Source organism: Schistocerca americana, chromosome 4 (assembly GCF_021461395.2).
Source record: "Schistocerca americana isolate TAMUIC-IGC-003095 chromosome 4, iqSchAmer2.1, whole genome shotgun sequence".
NCBI lineage: Eukaryota > Metazoa > Arthropoda > Insecta > Orthoptera > Acrididae > Schistocerca > Schistocerca americana.
This window is the reverse complement of record NC_060122.1, coordinates 180,019,750-180,026,892: the sequence shown is the minus strand read 5'-3', so window position 1 is coordinate 180,026,892 and position 7,143 is coordinate 180,019,750. Positions and strand designations below refer to the sequence as shown.

Sequence of the window (7,143 nt, the reverse complement as noted above, 5' to 3'; positions counted from 1 at the left end):
CAACAACAACAACAACATGAAGAATTACTCAAATTAAATGATTCTTCCTCTTGCGAAATGTCAGCACCATTAGATGTCTGAAATTAAATCCTCTGAACTGTTAAAGTCCGTTCACTGTGCCTCTGAGTGATGCCTACGTACAGGTCAGAGCTGGTCTACGTTGAATACGGAGCCCAAGTCTCGGATACGTCGGACGAATACTGCATCTTGTATACTCGGCCGTAACTGGAGACTGTACACTGTTCGCCGCACTGAAGAGAACTCTCTGCCATAGCTCAGCAGTCCAGTATCTAACTGGGCATAGACCAGTCGCTGTCCACACATGTAATGCCCATGGGTTGGCAGGTGCGGCCCCTGGCGGTCCTCGGTAGAGTTGGTACTGCCATTCCATACAGCTGCTGCTCTACGAGTGTTTAGAGCGCGGCTAATCGATTGTAGTGCGGTAATCTCTGGACTCGTGAGTACCGTCACCACAAGTGTCAATGAAACTCAACACGTTTCATACAGGGTAAGCCCCGCACAGTTAGACTACTAGGAGGCGTATTTCACAAATGCGACCCTGGAGAGCTACTCTTGCTACTTGGAAGGGATCTCTTTTGTGAAGAAACTTGTGCAGTAATGTTGCTCTCATTTTCATGTTAGTTCTGGAGAAAAATTATATTATTTGTTCTTTGTTCAGCTAAGTCGAAAAGTTTTATCGTTTAGTTAATTAATTTTATGCCAACGGCCTTGCCGCAGTGGTAACACAAGTTCCCGTCAGATCACCGTAGTTAAGCGCTGTCGGGCTGGGCTAGCACTTGGATGGGTGCCTTCGGGTGTACCGGGTGCTGTCGGCAAGTGGGCTGCACTCAGCCCCTTGTGAGGCACACTGAGGAGCCTCTTGATTGAGAAATAGCGGCACCGGTCTCGTGAACCGACTTACGGTCGGGAGAGCGGTGTGCTGACCACATGTCCGTCCATATCGGCATCCAGTGACGCCTGTGGGCTGAGGATGATGCGGCGGCCGGTCGGAACCGCTGGATCTTCCAAGACCTGCTCGGACGGAGAGAGAGTTTTTTAAAAATAATTTTAGTATTAGGGCTTAGCTTGCGCAATACTGATGCAGTTTTCTTACTTCGAGTTTGACAATTCTCTAAGCGTGATACTAACCTCAAAAAACAGTAAAACAGACTGAATAAGCTAAGAAAAGTACTGTAATTAGCTCACCGTTTTCAACAGATGTAGAAGATTACCAAAAATATGATGAACGAAATGAGGATGAATGCATTGTTTGTGGTGAAATCTGTTACGAAACTATAGAAAATTGCGATTGGATTCAGTATGTTTCCTGTTCATGATGGTCAACGTTTGGTAAAAAGTGTAATTGCTGTTGCGGCGGGGAGGGTTGCTCATCCAGTGTCCATTAAACAATCTGTCCACCTACTTCCATAGGCTTCGGGTTATCCACCCCTTCACTCTGCGATCGCAGATACTGAAAGTAAGTCTTTAATTATTTTTATCATTTAAACATTGACTTACAGAATTTTCCCCTACAAAGACAACTGAAACTTAACGTATTCATTTATTACCCACAACGTACGAGCCAAACGCAATCTGACTGCTACACTGTGACAACATGACTTCCAATAATTAACACAAGAGAATGGCCCTGAATTTCAAGAGATCCTAACATAATAAAAATCAAAAAATTCAAGAAATACGAAAGTACTTCGAACTCTTTAATTGCCTAAACTCATTTCAGTCACGAATCCTGATAGTGGAAACCCAACATTTCTGTTATAAGTCACTTACCTCATAGGAAATCTTCATAACGCAAACTATAGTAATTACAGCAAGCAGCAACTACAGCCAGCTAAATACAAATATTGTAACTACTATAGACTCTAACTACTAGGAGGCCTATGGTTAGCGAAAGAAAGGTTTTGTTGAAGAGCAAACAATGTATTTAGAAAATTTTACCTTATTCATGTGACATGCAGTTCCAAAAATTATATAGTTGTCAATAATTCCACTGGCCTAACATTACCAATCAAACATACGTCATCATACATTTCCTTGACAGTGCTCAAAAAAAAAAAAAAAAAAAAAAACAAAAAAAAAAAAGAAAACACCATGTAACCATGTCCATTGACTTCTCTATCCATTCGCTAACTGCTAGTCCGCTCAACCACAGAATCTCTTGCCGAGGGCGCAGCGCAGAGTGCCGTCAACAATATTAACATTATCTATAGCGCAGCCAACATGCAGACAGGCTACTTACAATACTGGTTTAGCCGACAAAAGCAGCGTTAACGAAACATCGACTGAATACCAGCACTGGCGGACACTCACCTGAAGATGGCTGCAATCCCGAAACCTTATCGAATATGTCTAAAATTTCCTTTTAGTTGGTTCATTGTCTCTAAAACGAGGAAAACGCCTATCAGGTTCGTATTTAATATCCCGACATTAATTATGCAATGTTACAGACTGTCTCTGTAACAAGTTCACCCCCAAAAGCAGCCATAAGATATTTAGTCGGACCCGATATTTGAAACATCCTAAACAGTCACCGATCCACGACTACTTGCGAGTTAAGTAGTCTTCTTGTAGTTCAGTGCTTGCCATAATGCCTCGTAATCTGTACGAAACACGCCACGCGGAGTTTATGAACGACTTGAAATGTTCACATGCGAAATTTCCTACAGTAAAACACTCATAAAGCTTAAACATTTTCAAAATATTCAACAATGTAGTCGTTTTTCATCAACTACAAGTGAACTAATCAATCGCGCGAATTTCTTCATTTTGGTACAAATCTGATCAGCGCGATTCAACATAGGTGTTGACAAGACGTGGGCTCCTGAGCGACTATATCGACTCGTAGATTTGATGCATAAAGCCCTACTCAAACGCCCTGGAAATGCTGAATTCCTATTGGCTAGTGTGTTAAGCAGCCAATCAGATTATCTCGAGCATTTGTATACACGCGGTGTTTCTAATGTCAGCCAATCAAATTACCACACTTAACTTGGACTAGAAATCTCATAATTCCGAAGCTATATAAAACTGAATGAAAACAAAATACGATTCTTTTCCGCAAAATAAATTACTAACAAATTTAATACTCAACTGCCTTTTACAAAATTAGTCTCAGTCGGACACACGTCGCAAATTCTCCTGTTACACAACTTTCTCACGCTTACCTTTACCTAATTTTAATAAAATATCTCATTCTAACGCTACGTATGTCCTCCATTCATTCTAGTCTCTCCAAAACACACACACAACCAAAACACAAAGAAATAATAACTTTCCAGTCCAAAGTAAATTACGTCAGTAATAAATGGCAATGAAACTAAAGAAAATTCTAGACAATTAGATTATATTAACCTATCCTCTTAGTTGTAGTTTCAATTTATACAATAGATGAATACATTGCAGTACCTAACTGGGTTTCACAATGACAGAATAGTTATTACGTGTCTTACTTAAAAACTTATATCTCCGAAAATAGTGAACAATATGGTTGTGTTATCCGGTGAATTTGGTATACAAAGTATGAAAAAGATCGATTAATATTTAATAGTAGAGCTTCACGTTCACAGAGAGTATGTGTAAGGTACTGCATGCAGCGTTAAGCAAGTTCAACGGCTCGCTCGGCCAAGTAGCCGGCGTCAGCTTTGCGAGCGTGAGATCCGCTCTCCTTCCGGCTACAAGGCAAGCTACGCTTTCAGTGCAAGATGACATCTCGTAATAATTTGCTACGTTACACTGTGGTGAGAGAAAGACAGGCTAATGCTTGAAAAAAAACAAAAAAAGCCAACAAATAATTAGAAAAGCCATAGTTTAAAGCTGATAAAATTGTTTTGAACTAAACTGTTCTGTATTCATTACAACATATTTAAAACAAAAATATGAAATCTTAATTGACTCTTCATGTATAGCCAATTTTAAATGGTCCACATCCTCCACTGAGGATGACACGGCAGTCGGATGGTCCCGGTAGGTCACTCGTGGACTGAAGACGGAGTGCCATGTCTCTCATTACACTGGTCCATCTCACCCATACATATAAGGGTGAGAGGGACCGCTCATGTATATTTCCATTCTTGTATTTTAACTGGGCGGTGAATGGTCTATTGCGCTGAAGTTATCTTTCTACACGAACACGCTGCCAGAAGTCGAGAAAAGTTGAAAAACATATAAATGTTATGCTGAAGACAAAATAGTGCCCAACTTTCCCGGACTTATCCTAGCGTAGTGACAGCAGTTCGAGGGAGATCTATTGGATGGTACACTTTCTCAGATAATCTCTGAACGAATTCGGAAAATGAGTAATCAGGACGGGAACAGAAAGAATAGCCATCGCTTGTTTACTACAGAACTACCGTGACCGTGTGAAATATGAAACGGCTGCAGAACGGATTTTCCTCGCTTAAGCGCACAGCAGATAAGGCGGAGAGGCTTTTCGCAGAAGCGAGAAGACTCCCTTTACTTCCCCCTCCTCGTACACCGCACTGGCTCCGCTCCTCGGACGTGTCGCGTCGCATGTTTCACGGCCCGCCGGCGCCGTCTGCCATCGATTCGTTTCTGTTGGCAGCAAGTTTTAACAACGCTCGCCGCACAGCTCGCGACCAACTCGGAGCTAACTGGCCCCTCGTGCGGAAGGCGGAAGCATCGCCCGACTGACTCCCTGGCGCTGGAGTTTGGTCTGCTACAGTGCCGTAGCACTCACTTCTCAGCCCTCCGGCGGTCGCAAGATGTTCAGTCTCTCTTGGTTACTGAAGTCTGGTTTTCAGCTTGAATGCAAGAGACAGTTGTCGATTGAATGAATCTAACCGGATCACCACGGTTTTTTTAACTGTTTTTATTATTGTAATCATCCCAATCACAAGTAACAAACCACAAAAAATTTCAGATCTTATGGTACGTGTGGCAGCCTGCAATGATAGTGTTGCTAACTACTCTGTACGTGAGCTCAGTTCCTCAAAAATAAGCGTTACCACTTTACCCAAATAAATCTACTTGTGTTGGTTCTGAAGTATGCTGGATGCAGTCTGCAATCCACACTGTACAATCTTCTTCGGTGTCGTGTTTATCGTGTCACAGTATTACTGTTTTGTCCGCACGTGGTAACTGAGTGGTCAGCGCGACGGAATGTCATGCTTAACGGCACGGGTTCGATTCCCAGATGGGTCGGAGATTTTCTCCGCTCAGGGACTGGGTGTTGTATTGTTCTTATCAACATCATTTCATCCCCATCGACACGCAAGTCCCCGAAGTGGCTTCAATTCGAAAGACTTGCACCAGGCAAACGGTCTACCCGTCGGGAGGACCTAGCCACGCGGCATTTCCATTTCTATTACTGTTTTGTGTCAACCTGTTTATCTGCGAGTAATGGCTGCACCTAGCGCCCTCATTATTTGTAGCATGTATTGTCTTCCCCACATTTTTACACTTTTACGACTCCCTTTAGTACCATGAAAGCGTGGTGGCTCCAATCCTATTTAACATGTACACAAACGACCTACCTACAGCTGCCAATACCAAAAGTTTCTTGTATGATGATGACCTTGCTCAGACCTTGCATCAGCGGAGAACACCCTCACGAACGGCCTTGAAGACCTATCAAGATTCTATAGGACAAATCAGCTTAAACCAAACCCCTCAAAGATTCAAGTGACTTCTTGTCATTGTAGAAATAGGGAAGCTACTCGTAAGTCGATGGTAGTATGGTCAGGAGGTGGGTTACAACATTGTTACACTCCAAAATACCGAAGAGTGACGCTGGACAGATCTGTTACTTTCAAGATACAATCCATGAATTATTTTTTATTATTATTTATTTATTGCCAAATTATAGACCTGTTACCTGATGTTTAAAACAGGTCGTACATCTTACAATTTTCGTTATCCATCTTTTTACAGTTTTCTTTCCTTTTGTTTTATCTACAACATCCATGAATTGCAAGTAAAAATTTCCGCTAAGAACAATTAGTAGAGAAAATTGGCCAGATCACAGTGGGGCAGTCAACCCAGTAGAGAAAATTGGCCAGATCACAGTGGGGCAGTTAACCTGAAACCGTCCGCACCTCTGCACTTGCATTAACCTATTCTGCAGCAGAGTAGGCTTGTCCTGTTTGGCATAATTCATCACATGCCAAACAGGTACACGCAGGTCTCAACGGCACTTGCAGAATTATAACATGTTGTCCGAAGTATACTCTTGTCGAGTGGATTTACCACCTTGCAGAAATAGCACCACCCCCCATTCGAAGATAAACTGCGGCGAATAAAGTAAGAAAGAAAGGAAATGGAACTAGAACAAACCCATCTCCTGTGTGGGCATATAACACATTCGAAGCGATTGAAGTTAAGGAGGAGTTTTCTTAGAACATCGAAGGTGCTTGCTATCACTGCTGAAAATGCCAGAATGCAGCTTTGGGGGATAAGACTTCCCTTCCCTCCATTGGAAAAAAGTTTCTGAAACTCTGCCTCCAGGACACGACGAGGAATGGATGACTTGGAAATCTTTGAATAGGCTGAGATCAGGAATGGGTAGATTTAATCTGTTAAGATGAGATTCCAGTACAAAGACAATATTAAATGTGATTGTGGAGAAGTCCAGACATCCAGCACAAGCTTCGTGGTCGACTGTGTCAAGGCTCTTGTATTGCAGAAGACCTCCATTAAACGACAGAAGATGCACCAGAAGATGCCAAATATTGGTCATATATATATATATATATATATATATATATATATATATATATATATATATATATATATGTTAACTGTACATCTGTGTATGTTTGTGACACGAGAAGTAAAACAAAATCTCTGATTTTTTAACACACGTTCCATCATCCCACCCCTTCTTCTTGTCAGTATGTTTCATACGTTCTTTTCTTTGTCTATACTTTACAAGTCCACCTAATTTTCTGCATCCGCGTATAGCACCACACCACAGACGCTTCGATTATCTTCTTCTCTGATTTTTCCACAGCCCATGATTAACTACTACTGTATATAATGCTTTGCTCTAGACGAAAATTTCTCGAAACCTCATCCTCAGATAAAGGTAGATATTTGATACTGTCAGAATTCTCTTGGTCAGGAATGCTTTCTTTGCCTGTGCTAATCTGCTTTTTATTTTGCAAT

At 41.7% G+C, this 7,143-nt stretch overlaps 1 pseudogene; it reads left to right on the top strand.

Annotated features, from left to right (window-relative positions):
• The first annotated feature begins 719 nt into the window (after positions 1-719).
• On the top strand, positions 720-836 carry LOC124614465 (annotated as a pseudogene).
• Positions 837-7,143: the final 6,307 nt, after the last annotated feature.